We start from the raw sequence: 15,569 nt of genomic DNA on the forward strand, positions 1-15,569 counted from the left end.
AAGAGTCAGACATGACTGAGCAACTGAACAGCAACAGCAAAGTTATGCTTAAGATTTGAGTCCCAAGAGCAGGTGAAACTTCACAGTGTCTGCTTTGTGGAACAGAGAAAGGAAGATACCGAAAAGATAGTGTTTTGAGAAGTTCCTGATTAGATACCAGACAAATGAGTCTGGTGATTTTGGCTTGAAAACTTATCCAGTAGGTATGAACCAACATACATGAGATGAGATGTCTTAGAAATCTTGAAAATATATGCCAGCCCTAAAAGATATTTAAAGGCAAAGTGATGAGACACGTGGAAAGAAAGGTTCTGGTTACACCTGGAGACAACACATGGTTTAGTTTAAGCTTGACTGAGCAAATAAAAGTAGTGAGAAATATGAAAATTATACTTAGGGGTTTGTATCTTTAAAAGTTTGCTTAAGACTAGTTACTATTATATTTATTTTATATTAAATTTTTGGCAGTCTTAGAAAATTTTATATAACAAATGTCAGGCCAACTTCAAACTTCTTGCCTAAATCATTTAAAATAAGGGTAACCTTTACTGAGCATTTACTATGTGGAGGTGTTTGGAGACACAAGGGTAAAACGTGATCACTGAACAGTGTCTAGGCAACCTTGTGATTCAAAGAGACCTTTCACTTAAAAGGTGACCAACCCCCTTCCTTCCCTCAAAAGACCTGAAATTTAAGTTGGCCTAAATATTCCTGCTGTCTCAGTTTATCCACCAGTTCTGACCTTAGTGATATCTATTATACTTTGTACTCCCAGGAATCAAGCTCGTTTGCTTGCTGACCTTTGGTTTTTTGTGGTTTCAACTTCTGGCTGATATTCATGGGGATATGTCCTATTGCCAAGCTAAGTCCTGTCCATCCTAGATTTATTTCCATCTCTTTGTGGGTCCCAGTCTCACAGAAAACATTCCTGTATGAATCCATTAACTGCATCATCAGGCTCTCCCAAGATCAAAGGCATGAATTATATTTTGGTGAGTAAAAGTTGGTACACAAAAGTTAGCTTTTACTTTTCATATATGATGTAGTATGATGTTTATGTCTTTAGCTTTTAGAATCAGTCTCCCTGGCTTCAAAATTTAGCTCTGCCTAGAAATGAATGAACATGAATGAGATACTTAACCTCTCCAGACCTCAGTGGACCATAATAATACCTACCTAATATGGTTGTGCAAGAATTAATCTGTAGTTTTTATTATTGTATTTGGCCTGTAGTGAGCCCTCCATAGAAGTTGGTTGCAACAATAATAAGAGTACACTCAAAGTCAGGAGTTTTCACCACCATGAATTGCTGTTATAATGATGAGCTGCACTTCTTGGAAAAGATCAATAAAAAATGCTGGAGAATCAAGAAAGGCTTCATGCCCAACATGCAGGTTGAAGGAGTTTGCTATGTGAATGATGCTTTGGAAAAATTAATGTTTGAAGAATTAAGGAATGCTTGTCAAGATGGTGGTGTTGGTACCTTCCTGCCACCCATGAAACAAATTGGCACTGTGGCCGCCCCGCCTGGGATTGTTCATCGATCCATTGGTCTTCCTGATGTCCATTCAGCTTGGCAGCCTTTGATATGAATGGCCCTGAAGCAGTGGTATCTCGAGCTGGTGTCGGCTTTGACGTTAACTGTGGTGTCTGCTTGCTGAGAACCAATTTAGATGAAAGTGATGTTCAGCCTGTGAAGGAGCAACTTGTCTAAGCTATATTTGATCACAGTCCTGTTGGGGTGGGGTCAAAAGGTGTCATCTCAATGAATGCCAAAGACTTGGAGGAAGCCCTGGTATAGACTAATTCCTGAGAGAAGGCTATGCCTGGGCAGAGGACAAGGAACATTGTGAGGAGTACAGAAGGATGCTGCAAGCTGACCCCAGTAAAGTCTCAGCGAGGGCTAAGAAGAGAAGCCTTCCCCAGTTGGGGACTCTGGGAGAAGGCAACCACTATGTAGAAATCCAACTTGTTGCTGGGGTTTTCAATGAGACTGTTGCTAAGAAAATGAGCATCAGCCATAAGAAACAGATGTGTGTGATGATCAAAAGTGAGAGCAGAAGCTTGGGCCACTAAGCCACAGATGCTCTCATAGCTATGGAAAAAGCTATGAAGAGAGACAGGATTATAGTCAATGATCATCAGTTGGCTTGTGCTCGAATTACTTCCCCGAAGGGTCAGGACTACCTGAAGGCAATGGCAGCAGCTGAGAAAGAAAATCAGTCCTGCGTGTTCATTGGAAAGACTGATGCTGAAGCTGAAGCTCCAATACTTTGGCCACCTGGTGCGAAGAGCTGACTCCTTAGAAAAGACCCTGATGCTGGGAAAGATTGAAGGCAGGAAGAGAAGGGAATGACAGAGAATGAGATGGCTAGATGGCATCACCAACTCAATGGACAAGAGTTTAAGAAAGCTCTGGGAGGTGGTGATGGACAGGGAAGCCTGGCATGCTGCAGTCCATGGGCAGAGAGTTAGATACAACTGAGCAACTGAACTGAACTGAGAACTATACCTGAGTCAACTGCTCTTCCATGACCTTCTTAACCCATCGGGCTTTTGTCAAGGTCTTCAATGCAACCCCTGACGACTTGAACCTACACGTGATCTATGATGTTTCTCACAATATTGCCAAAGTGGAACAACGTGTAGTGGATGGGAAGGGAAGGAGCGGACTCTGTTAGTACACAGGAAGAGGTCCACCTAAGCCTTCTCTCCTCAGCATCCCCTCACTGCAGTTGATCACCAGCTCACTGGACAACCAGTGCTCATTGGGGGCACCATGGGAACCTGTAGCCGTGTTCTTATTGGCACTGAGCAGGCCATGACTGAGACCTTTGGAACAACTTGTCATGGAGCGGGCCTTGCATTGTCTCAAGCAAAGTCAAGACATAATTTAGATTTCCAGGATGTTCTATGCAAATTGGCAGACGTGGGAATTGCAATCCAAGTTGGCTTGCCCAGGCTGGTCACTGAAGAGGCACCTGAGTTCTCTACAAGCGTGACGAATGTGGTGAACACCTGCCATGATCCTAGAGTCAACAAGAAGGCCATTAATCTGAGGGCAATTGCCGTTATCAAAGGATAGAATGCTGACTGCTGCCACCGAACACTGCTGATGCTCACTGAAGTGGAAATGGACGAAAACACTCTTCAGACATCAGACTTGAGACCTGACAGGCTCCAGGGTGTGGTGCTCTAGCTGCTTGTTTCAGAATGGCTGGTGGGGCAGCTTCCAATTCTGGAGTCAGTGTTGTAAACTTTTCTTCTGGAAGGAGTCATGTTGCCCCCCTTTGGAAAGGAAGGCATATGCTTCCTCTCTGATTATCCCACAGATTTTTAGGAAAATCTGTTAGTGGGTGGGGCTAAGTCAAAAAATTGCCTTACTCAGTCACACAAGTCTTTCTTCACCAGAATGAAATTCTTTACACCAACCTCTTTTTCCAGCCTGAGAGGTGTTGTGAAGGCCATTCCATTAAATAGGAAGGCTTTGGAATGTTTCTTTTTTCCCTCCGTTTGTCACTTTGTTCACTTATCCACTCTTTTACCCCCTTGCCCTGCACTGAGCAAACCCCTAAAAACCATTCTTATTTGGTGCATACATATGATTCAAAGCAGGATGTTGAACAGATGGATAACTCTACAAGTTATAGACGGGGGATGTGTGTGGAGGTGTAGGGATGGGTAACCAAAAGAGAAAATCACTCTTCACAGACTTGTTACCTTTGTCTTTCTAAATAGAAGGCAGAGTTTTGACTTACCTGTAACAATGGCATCAGCTGGTGTCTGTCATTAATAAGGCCTGGTCAGGGAGACTTTTCTTGAATAATAGCTCACACGACTGCATCAGAGAACCCCCACAAAATACTGAGTATCTTTACATTTGTGATTGACATTATTATAAAACATCAAATGGCCACAACTGTGATGCTAATGGTTACTCTGTGTTGACAGGTTGATTAGTCTCGTGCTTCCTAATCAGATGAGGTGCTATGTACTGTGACGCCTGAAGATGTTAAAGTTATATGCTACTAAGGCCACAATTGAGTCCAAACACTAAAACAGAAAAACCTAATAAAGTTGTAATACATTGTCTATAGTGAAGCGAAGTCGCTCAGTCGTGTCCGACTCTTTGCGACCCCATGGACTGTAGCCTACTACACTCCTCCATCCATGGGATTTTCCAGGCAAGAGTACTGGAGTGGGTTGCCATTTTCTTCTCCAGAGGATCTTCCTGACCCAGGGATCGAACCCAGGTCTCCCGCACTGTAGGCAGATGCTTTACCGTCTGAGCCACCAGGGAAGTCCGCATTGTCCATATGTCATCTTTAACATTTTATTGCTTAGGACAGTTAGTATTTCTACTTGATTCACTTTGGTCAGTGGTCCTGTTTTCTGATTTTCTCCCTGGTTGCTTTCAGAGATGTACCTTAAAGATATTCTTTTCTAACACTTACACCTCAAAGCCTGGCGTGCTGAAGTCCATGTGGTTGCAAAGAGTCGGACTCGACTGACCGACTGAACTGAACTGATCTCTTAACTTATAATAAACCTCCCTTCCCCACTGGAGTATCTTCTAAATGCAGAGTATCTTCTAGAGGCTGGAATAAAGCTGACTTTCTCTGAAAAAATATGATGTGAAATAGCATGGTTTTACTCTGAAAACTTGGTGACTTTAATGATTTTGATGGTAGAGTTTGAAAGTTATCAACAAGTTAGTACTATTAATGCAATAATTTATAATTATTAATTGTATAGTATATAATTATGCCTCTGGGTTGGACCAGTGACCATTGTGCATAAGACCAGATGACTTAAGGATGCAGGTTATCTGTGAGCACTGGAGGGCATTTAAGATGAGAAACAGGCTTCTAGCAGGTGCTAGGTTCTCTAGAGATGAGGCAACACTGAGTGTCTGTGTGGACTCTATCTAACTGGGCTTTCCCAGTGATGTCATCTAGCAAAGTCCACTGCCAAAACAGTGATGTCAGTGTAAGAAATGCTGTCAGTCATCCTAGGTACATATGTTACGTCCTATTGGATGCTTTGAAAGTCACTCTTTGGGGAGGCGAGAGGGGAGCAAATGAGGAAGAGAAATAAAGAGGAATGGTTTGTGCCATGGTGTTTCTGTATTATAAGCTTTTCTTATATGTAGCATTTCTCCCAGACTTGGCCCTCTTAATGACCTTGGGAAGTAATGGCTAATATTTTGAGTTCAAAAAGAAAACTGCAAACATTGTTTTCCTTGTTCTAAAGATGTTATTTTCCCATTTGAAGCAAAAAGCCATTTTAAAATGAATGTTCAAATGAAGTTGAAAAGATAAAGAGTACACTCAATTTTTGCCTTGTTTACTTAACCTAATCTCCATATAAAATGCAATTCCACTATATTATTATAATTAATTAAGAATTATTTAGTAATCAATTATTATGTATTTAGTTCAGTTTGGAAAATCAGTGGTATATAAAATGTAGTTGCCTCACCCCAAGGAACCTGTAATTTAACCTCCTGTCCACCTTGGCATTCAGAGTCCTTATCTTCTCAGTTCAGTTCAGTTGTTCAGTCATGTCCAACTCTTTGTGACCCTAAGGACTGCAGCACCAACTCCTAGAGCTTGCTCAAACTCATGTCCATCAAGTTGGTGATGCTATCCAGCCATCTCAACCTCTTGTCTTCCCCTTCTCCTCCTGCCTTCAATCTTTCCCAGCATCAGGGTATTTTCAAATGAGTCAGTTCTTTGCATCAGGTGGCCAAAGTATCGGAGTGTCAGCTTCAGCATCAATCCTTCCAATGAATATTCAGGACTGATTTCCTTTAGGATTACTTCTTTGATCTCCTTGCAGTCCAAGGGACTCTCAAGAGTCTTCTCCAACACCACAGTTAAAAAGCATCAGTTCTTTGGCGCTCAGCTTTCTTTATGGTCCAACTCTCACATCCATACATGACCACTGGAAAAACCATAGCTTTGACTATACTGACCTTTGTTGGTAAAGTCATGTCTCTACTTTTTAATATGCTGTCTAGGTTTGTCATAGCTTTTCTTCCAAGGAGCAAGCGTCTTTTAATTTCATGACTGCAGTCACCATCTTTAGTGACTCTGGAGCCCAGGTAAATAAAGTCTGTCCCTGTTTCCACTGTTTCCAAATATGTTTGTCTTGAAGTGATGGGACCAGATGCCATGATCTTTGTTTTTTGAATGTTGAGTTTTAAGCCAGCTTTTTCACTCTCCTCTTTCAGTTTCATCAAGAGGTTCTCTAGTTCCTCTTAGCTTTCTGCCATAAGGGTTACCTTCTGAATCACATCTATTTTTTAAAAATTTATTTTAATGTATTTCTTGGCAAATAATTGCTCTACAATGGTGTGTTTTTTCTGCCTTACGACAATATGAATTAGCCATAAATATACATATGTCCCCTCCTTTTGAGCCTCTATCCCACCCGCCCCATCCCACCCCTCGGGTCATCACAGAGCACTGAGCTGAGCCCCTAGTGTTATACAGCAACTTCCCACTGGCTATCTGTTTTACAGTAATTTATATATTTCAATGCTATCTTCCCAGTTTGTTCCATCCTCTCCTTCCCCCACTGTGTCCATAAGTCTGTTCTCTATGTCTGCCCTGCAAATAGATTCATCAGGACCATTTTTCTAATTTCATGTGATTATACGATAGTTGTTTTTCTCTTCCTGACTTTCTTCTCTCTAACAGGCTCTGTGTTCGTCCACCTGTGATCTGCTGTCAGAATTCTGGTGTTAACCCAGGTATTGAACATCTTGAACCTTGCCAGTCTAAGGACAAGCTGAATACAGTGGTGGGCAGTCAGTTCCAACTGCAGGAGACCAGTTTCTGCCATCTTGGCACTTGACTGCTGCTTGACCTCACTGCCTTTGACTTTAACAAATGTTTACTTCATTGTCGGCCTTCTGCCTCCTCACTTTCATTTTGACTCTTTGGCATTATCCCATCTACATAAAGCTTTGATTTTTGACTACTAGGTCGTTCATCTGACTGATCGTTTCTCAGTGCTTGAATCATGTCTAGACTTTGCTGTCTTTTACCCATGGTTATGCATACCACTCAGCTCTGGCCTCAGTTCTGTCTTGGAATCTTCTCCCAAGTGGCAGACTGTCCATGCCCCTTAGCTTCGGACCCTTTTTGATTGTGCTCTCTCCCAGCAGCCAGCCAGCTGCCTGGCACTGCGCTTAATGTATCTTTGTTGATTAAACACTTAATTGAATAGGATATAGATTTCATCTTCTAGGTGCCAGGTTGAGTTGAGCCAAGTTAATGACTTTAGTATTTTATTTTAAAAATATGTTCATCTCATATCTATGTGTGTGCTAAGTCACTCAGTTGTGTCCGACTCTTGCGACCCCATAGACTGTAACCTGCCAGACTCCTCTATCCATGAGCTTCTCCAGGCAAGAACACTGGAGTGGATTGCCATTTCCTTCCCCAAGAGATCTTCCCAACCCAGGAATCTAATCCTGGTCTCCTGCATTGCAGGCATATCTATGCAGTTGGCTTTTTAATTTCTGGAAGCAGAGACTGTCATATTCTTGTTTTATTCGTAGCACAGTGATATCTTATAAATAGTTGTTATTGATGATGAGTTTAATGATAATGGAGAAAGGAGGAGAGGTGGTCTATCTTAGTGTTTAGATAAGTTATTCTCTGGGCATTAGTCTGTTGTTCAGATCGCTAAGCATGACTGAAGTAACACCACTAATCATAAGGACCTCTCCTTCCTCTTCTCTCTCTCTCTCTTTTTTTGCCTAGTGCACAGACCTGTGGAAAATTATTATGTAATTTTAGGCATAAAAAATAATGACATCAAATACTATTTATTTGAAATTCAGTGGAAGTGAGAAATAGATTTAAGGGCCTAGATCTGATAGATACATTGCCTGATGAACTATGGACTGAGCTTTGTGACATTGTACAGGAGACAGGGATCAAGACCATCCCCATGGAAAAGAAATGCAAAAAAGCAAAATGGCTGTCTGGGGAGTCCTTACAAATAGCTGTGAAAAGAAGAGAAGTGAAAAGCCAAGGAGAAAAGGAAAGATATAAGGATCTGAATGCAGAGTTCCAAAGAATACCAAGAAGAAATAAGAAAACCTTCTTTAGCGATAAATGCAAAGAAATAGAGGGAAAGAACAGAATGGGAGAGACTAGAGGTCTCTTCAAGAAAATTAGAGATACCAAGGGAACATTTCATGCAAAGATGGGCTCGATAAAGGACAGAAATGGTGTAGACCTAACAGAAGCAGAAGATATTAAGAAGAGGTGGCAAAAATATATGGAAGAACTGTACAGAAAAGATCTTCACGACCCAGATAATCATGATGGTGTGATCATTCATCTAGAGCCAGACATCCTGGAATGTGAAGTCAAGTGGGCCTTAGAAAGTATCACTATGAACAAAGCTAGTGGAGGTGATGGAATTCCAGTTGAGCTAGTTCAAATCCTGAGAGATGATGCTGTGAAAGTGCTTCACTCAATATGCCAGCAAATATGGAAAACTCAGCAGTGGCCACAGGACTGGAAAAGGTCAGTTTTCATTCCAATCTCAAAGAAAGGCAATGCCAGAGAATGCTCAAACTACTGCACAACTGCACTCATCTCACATGCTAGTAAAGTAATGCTCAAAATTCTCCAAGCCAGGCTTCAGCAATACGTGAACTGTGAACTTCCTGATGTTCAAGCTGGATTTAGAAAAGGCAGAGGAACCAGAGATCAAATTGCCAGCATCTCCTGGATCATGGAAAAAGCAAGAGAGTTCCAGAAAAACATCTATTTCTGTTTTCTTGACTATGCCAAAGCCTTTGACTGTGTGGATCACAATAAACTGTGGAAAATTCTGAGAGAGATGGGAATACCAGACCACCTGACCTGCCTCTTTAGAAGTATGCAGGCCAGGAAGCAACAGTTAGAACTGGACATGGAACAACAGACTAGTTCCAAATAGGAAAAGGAGTATGTCAAGGCTGTATATTGTCACCCTGCTTATTTAACTTATATGCAGAGTACATCATGAGAAACGCTGGACTGGAAGAAACACAATCTGGAATCAAGATTGCCGGGAGAAATATCAATAACGTCAGATATGCAGATGACACCATCGTTATGGAAGAAAGTGAAGAGGAACTAAAAAGCCTCTTGATGAAAGAGGAGAGTGAAAAAGTTGGCTTAAAGCTCAACATTCAGAAAATGAAGATCATGGCATCTGGTCCCATCACTCCATGGGAAATGGGGAAATAGTGGAAACAGTGTCAGACTTTATTTTGGGGGGCTCCAAAATCACTGCAGATGGTGATTGCAGCCATGAAATTAAAAGACACTTACTCCTTGTAAGAAAAGTTATGACCAACCTAGATAGCATATTGAAAAGCAGAGATATTACTTTGCTAACTATGGTCTGTCTAGTCAAGGCTATGGTTTTTCTTGTAGTCATGTATGGATGTGAGAGTTGGACTGTGAAGAAGGCTGAGCACCGAAGAATTGATGCTTTAGAACTGTGGTGTTGGAGAAGACTCTTGAGAGTCCCTTGGACTGCAAGGAGATCCAACCAGTCCATTCTGAAGGAGTTCAACCCTGGGATTTCTTTGGAAGGAATCATGCTAAAACTGAAACTCCAGTACTTTGGCCACCTCATGGGGAGTTGACTCATTGGAAAAGACTTTGATGCTGGGAGCGATTAGGGGCAGGAGGAAAAGGGGACGACAGAGGATGAGATGGCTGGATGGTATCACCGACTCGATGGACATGAGTGTGAGTGAACTCTGGGAATTGTTGATGGAGAGGGAGGCCTGGCGTGCTGCAATTCATGGGGTCGCAAAGAGTCGGACACGACTGAGCGACTGAACTGAACAGAACTGATCATGACAAATATATAAAACTATACCTTGATTAAGTCAAAGAAAAGAACTATTTAGGAAGTAAAAAGAAGCCATTTCCAAGTTTATTAAGTTACGGTTTCCTCACTGTGGGATTATTTTGGTAGTATTCAGTATCACAGGTATGAACTATTTTGTTACTTGTTAAAACTTTTCATTGTTGTTGTTTAGTTCCTAAGTCGTGACCTCATAGACAGTAGCCCACCAGGCTCCTCTGTCTGTGGGAATTCCCAAGAATATTGGAGTGGATTGCCATTTCCTTCTCCAGGGGATCTTCCCAGCCCAGGAGTTGAACCCATGTCTTCTGCATTGCAAGCCAATTCTTTACCGATGAGGCACCAGGAAACTTTTCATAGATATTTGTCTTGAGAAGTTCTAGGTATAGCATCTTTACTGTTGGATAATCCCTGTTTTTCCTTTAGCCAATACTTTTATGTTCCTTATTTTGTTCCTTGGGGATTCAAAGTATACATTTTGCTATACATGGGAATTTTCTATAAAATATTAGTTGTAGTTTGTTGGTTTCATAATGAGTTTTCCAGGTATTCTTTCTTGCGGGCAGATGTTAACTATATTTAAAACAAACAAACAAAAATGACCAGACTGTATTTATGCACATTTTTATTGTCTCCCTCTCTCTTTCTCTTTCTCAATATGGTTTCAATTCATTAAATGAAAGATTTCTTTAAAAATAAGTTTTAAGCATTTTCCTTAATAATAATTAATTTTGGAATAACTTAGCTATGTTTGCTCCAGGGCTTCAGTTCACCACTTATTTACTCCAACCCTTCCCAAAATTAAATGTTGCACATGTGGAACTGATTCCCTTTACATGGATGTGCTGTTTACTCCCAAAGCAATATCAGTTTTTCGCTTTTAGTAATGGCAATGGGTCAGAAAAGTGCCCGTCCACGTCCATCAGATAATCGACATTTTTGAAATGTAAGCCATTGGGAAGGTAGGGTGCCTTTTTAATTTAAGTTAAGAGAAAAATTAGAGAATCATCTGACACAAAGATGGGCTTCCCTGATAGCTAGTTGGTAAAGAATTTGTCTGCAATGCAGGAGACCCTGATTCGATTCCTGGGTCGGGAAGATCCCCTGGAGAAGGGAAAGGCAACTCACTCCAGTATTCTTGGGCTTCCCTGGTAGCTCAGCTGGTAAAGAATCTGCCTGCAATGCAGGAGACTGGGTTCGATCCCTGGGTTGGGAAGATCTCCTGGAGAAGGGAAAGGCTACCCACTCCGATATTCTGGCCTGGAGAATTCCATGGACTGTATAGTCCATGGGTCACAAAGAGTCGGACACAACTGAGTGACTGTCACTTTCACTGATTCAAAGACAAATAATAAGACAAACCAAACACTTAAACTCTAGTAAGATAAATTTCAAAAATACTAAGGATATTAAAAGAATAAAATTCAGTCAGTCCTTTGTATCATGGGTTCCACATCCACAGATTCAACCAACTGTGGATGAAAAATATTTGGGAAAAAAATTCAGAAATTTCCAAAAAGCCAAAAGTAAGAATACAATTTGATTTTGTTTGCATTTGGATAATCACTTTGTCCCAGAGCTACTAACTGAATAGTACATTATTTCCCCATTGATTTGTAAAGCTGCTTCCTTTTTATATGAAGATCCTGCTCTGATTCTGAGAATCTGATTCTGAGCTCTCTTTGCTATTTCTTTCCTCTGTTTGTCAATAAAACCATAGTTTTAATTTCTATAACTTTATAACTGTTTTCACTTTTTGATTCTTGTTAAAGAAACTTTGTTCTACTTCAAAACTGTTTTGGCTATTTATGGCCACTTTTGCTTCCGAAGGAAGTTTAAAACCAATTGCATAATCATAAATTAATTTAGGGAATTTTGACATCTTTATGAAATTTCTCACCCATTGACATATAATTCTCTGTTATTTTAGATACTTTAAAATGATTTTTGATAAAATTTTAAAATTCTCTCCAAAAGATCTTACAGATTAAAAAAATTTACTTCTAGCTATTCCATGCTAGTTATATTTTAAAGACGTATCTTTTTAAAAAATTTGCTTTATCTTATTGTTTTAGACATGCAATTTTTAAAATATTTGCAAATTCAGTGTTGCATTGCTTATTCATGTAAAGTTTTCTCATGTTATTAAGTATTCTTCAACGTAAGATTTTTGGGGTCTCTGCATTAATATTCCAAAGTAGATATGCTATAATTTAATTATTTCCCTGATTATTGGTGTTTACATTGTTTCTAACATTTGCAATTTTAAACAAGACTATAAACAACTTTCTTGATAAATCTTTGCATCCCACAATGTTTATTTAGGATTCATTCCTAAAACTCAAATTGCTGAGTTAAAAGGTATGCTCTTTTCCTTTGACTTTTGATATAGTTAGAATCATCCAGCAGTGTCGATTCAGAAGTCATAATATCACATAAAAGAACATGGTACGAATTGCAAAATAAAATATATTTCTCGATGTGGACTATGTCATGAAGAGAGCAGATTATAAATGGTATTCAAGTATTTTATTTTACTTATGCTTATATTGAGCAGTAAAAAGGAGAGTAAATAAGTGAATGAATACATGATTCTGGAAGGGGACTCAACAAGAAGCTAGTAAGAGTTAGCCTTGGGTAAGGGAATTTGCATGGTTTTTATTTTCTACTTTTTTCTTCTTTCTTATTTTCAACAATGCACATGAATTATTTATAAATAAAAAAATTTTGAACTTTGATATCTTTATGTAGGTTTAGTGGAATAATATTTCTCCTTCACTTCTTTAATATTTAGGAAACTTTCTTCATGGAAATTTTTTTTTCTTCATGGCAATTTTTTAAATGTGTTTCTTTTGCTCTTTTAAGAATGAGGTTGACCAGCTGTATTACTATAACAACTGTGTACATTATGATCATTGTCTTTAGTTGCTAAATTTCACAACGATTATCATTTTATTCCCCATTAGACACTTAACTATATTTTAAGCGAGCTCAGAAATATCATGGAATGAATTCATTCAACATCAGCATTATAATACTGAAATGTCAATGACCAATGACTGTTTTGTATGTGTATATTAATATGCTTCTTGGTTACAAAGGTAGCCACTATTGCAAGTGAAAAGAATACATGAAATTCACTACTGCCTACTCTTTCCCCCTCTTTGCTTAAAACTGAAGCACAGATGACTAGTGTGATTCACTCATGAGGTACTTCATAAAGCTGTAGAGAAGTAAGTTAATTTTTCCATTCCTTATCAGAATGTTTTCAATCCCTCTTGAAGGTAAACAACACAAAGAGATTTCGTGAACAATAAAAGCTTTCCAAACAATTGAGAAGAAAGTTGTTCTGAGACAATAGCATGTGCCCCATCCTTTTATTTGAATGTGTTTTCTTAAGGCAATTACTGGCAGTTTGATGATTTCATGTTGAAAGTTATCTTTTTCTCAGCAAGGCATCGCAGTAGCATCGGGTTTTCTTTCGGAGAGATTTGTAACTGACACATAGTTCATTCTGATTGCTTGCTCCACGTTCGCTCAGCAGCACACCCCATTCTGAACTATTGCAATGCTGAAATATTTTAATTTGGGCACCTTCTGCAGTGAAGGTAATTCACCCCATCTTCAAAGAATAAAATGGAAAAAGGCAACCCAATCTCTGTGACCTTAAACTTTCACTGAAACTTAAGAGACGGGTTAGCTCAGCTGAGGAGAGCTTGGTGCTAATGACACCAAGGTCGTGGGCTTGATCCCATTACGGGGTGGTGAAACTCAAAAGCTCCATTGCCTTGACACAGACTCCTTGGGGCTTCTGCTAGCCATTCAGAGTGGGGCAAAGGAGTATGGGTTTTCTTTTAATTAATCATGTCATAATTTTTTTTTAAGTCCCTCAGTCGTGTCTGACTCTTTGCGACCCCATGGACCATACAGTTCATGGAATTCTCCAGGCCCGAATACTGGAATGGGTAGCCTTTCCCTTCATGATTTAGGGAGTCTCCAACTTGAAGCTGGTTGTGGGATCAGGGAAGAGGGCTATCTGAGGCTGGAAGATAGGGCCTAGAGCGCCTTGGGCTAGGGCACAGTGGAGGGTGAGAAAAGCTACATAGGTTTCAGGAAGTGGGTGTCAGTCCAGGCACTGTGTTTAGTGGGCAAAGCAAAGAAAAGTGAGTTCAGCCACCAGGAGTGTTTTCAGATGGTGTCATTACGTAAGCTGGTGTCAGGTCTCTGCCTGTAAGGAAGATAGCCATGGCAGGCAAGGGCCAAGGTCCATGCTGGAAGATGCGCTGCAGATGTCATAAATGGTTCCCCAGCCACCACTGAGTTCAGGGATTAGACTCACTTCTGAAATGCTTGGGCAGAAGCCTGACGTCTAGAATGTGATCAATCAAGCCATCAGGGAGTGATGTAAGTTAGGAAAGGAGGACGTTTGGAGAACTATACACCTGTCTTCTAAGGTCTTGGATGTGGATGTGGAATATATGCTGTTCTGTGTCTGGGAGCCTGATTTCCCCACGAGCTTCACCAGACCTGCAGGTAGAAGTTCTGCCACACTGTCTCTGTCTGCAGTGGCTGGCCTGGGGCCCGGGAGAAACTGAACTGTAGATGTGGGCCACAAAAAAATCCAGCTGTAAGATGCTGTGGAGGAGGAGACAGAGCAAGAGAGGGCATTGTGACCAGGTGTTGTGACTGCAGAAACTAGGTGGAGAGAATGTTCCATTGGCAGTAACATCCTTTTCATATCTGACATAGTTCCCAAAGGATTTCATGCAGACTGTTCAGGTATAAATTTCTGCAAATATGGAAATGTTCAGTTCTGTCCATTTTGGTAGCCACCCACTCCACTGCTCTTGCCTGGAAAATCCCATGGATGGAGGAGCCTGGTAGGCTGTGGTCTATGGGGTGGCGAGGAGTCGGACACGACTGAGCGACTTCACTTTCACTTTTCACTTTCATGCATTGGGGAAGGAAATGGCAACCCACTCTGGTGTTCTTGCCTGGAGAATCCCAGGGACGGGGGAGCCTGGTGGGCTGCCGTCTATGGGGTCGCACAGAGCTGGACACGACTGAAGCGACTTAGCAGCAGTAGCTGCATGTAGGGGCTTCCCTGGTGGCTCAGACCATAAAGAATTTGCCTGCAGTGCAGAAGACCCCTGTTTGATCCCTGGGTTGGGAAGATCCCCTGGAGAAGGAAATGCTACACTCTCCAGTATTTTTGCCTGGGAAATCCCACGGACAGAGGAGCCTGGCAAGCTACAGTCCATGGGGTCGCAAAGAGTCAGACATGACTGAGTGACCAACACATGAACACACAGCTGCATGTAGCTGCTGAGAACTTGAAATGTTGCTAGCATGACTGAGGAACTTTTTAATTCAAGTTCAATGTAGAGGGCAACATGTAGCTAGTGGCTGCTGGATTTGACAGAGCAGATTTAGATGCTAGGGTAAGTAGTAACAAACCCTATACTTAGAAGAGCAAACTGATAATTATAAATAAATGAGCAGGGCAAAGCCCAAATGCTTCTTTCCCTTTGGCCTTGGCTGTGCACCCAACCTCAAATAAGTAGCATTCATTTTTAAAATTTTTAGACTGTAAACTCATCTGTCTATAGTGATCAAATTCATCTTGTTGAGATTCTGCACAGAGAAGGTATTGAATTCATTTTCTAGACCTGTATTGT

General features: G+C 40.8%; 1 protein-coding gene and 1 pseudogene across 2 annotated transcripts in view; both read left to right on the forward strand.

Annotated features, from left to right (window-relative positions):
* ESR1 (estrogen receptor 1) overlaps nucleotides 1-15,569 on the forward strand; it is a 275,093-nt gene that overhangs the window by 86,817 nt on the left and 172,707 nt on the right. The gene's annotated exons all lie outside the window — the stretch shown is intronic.
* LOC138089680 (RNA-splicing ligase RtcB homolog) lies at nucleotides 1,302-3,085 on the forward strand (annotated as a pseudogene).

This window comes from Capricornis sumatraensis, chromosome 13 (assembly GCF_032405125.1).
Source record: "Capricornis sumatraensis isolate serow.1 chromosome 13, serow.2, whole genome shotgun sequence".
Taxonomy (NCBI): domain Eukaryota; kingdom Metazoa; phylum Chordata; class Mammalia; order Artiodactyla; family Bovidae; genus Capricornis; species Capricornis sumatraensis.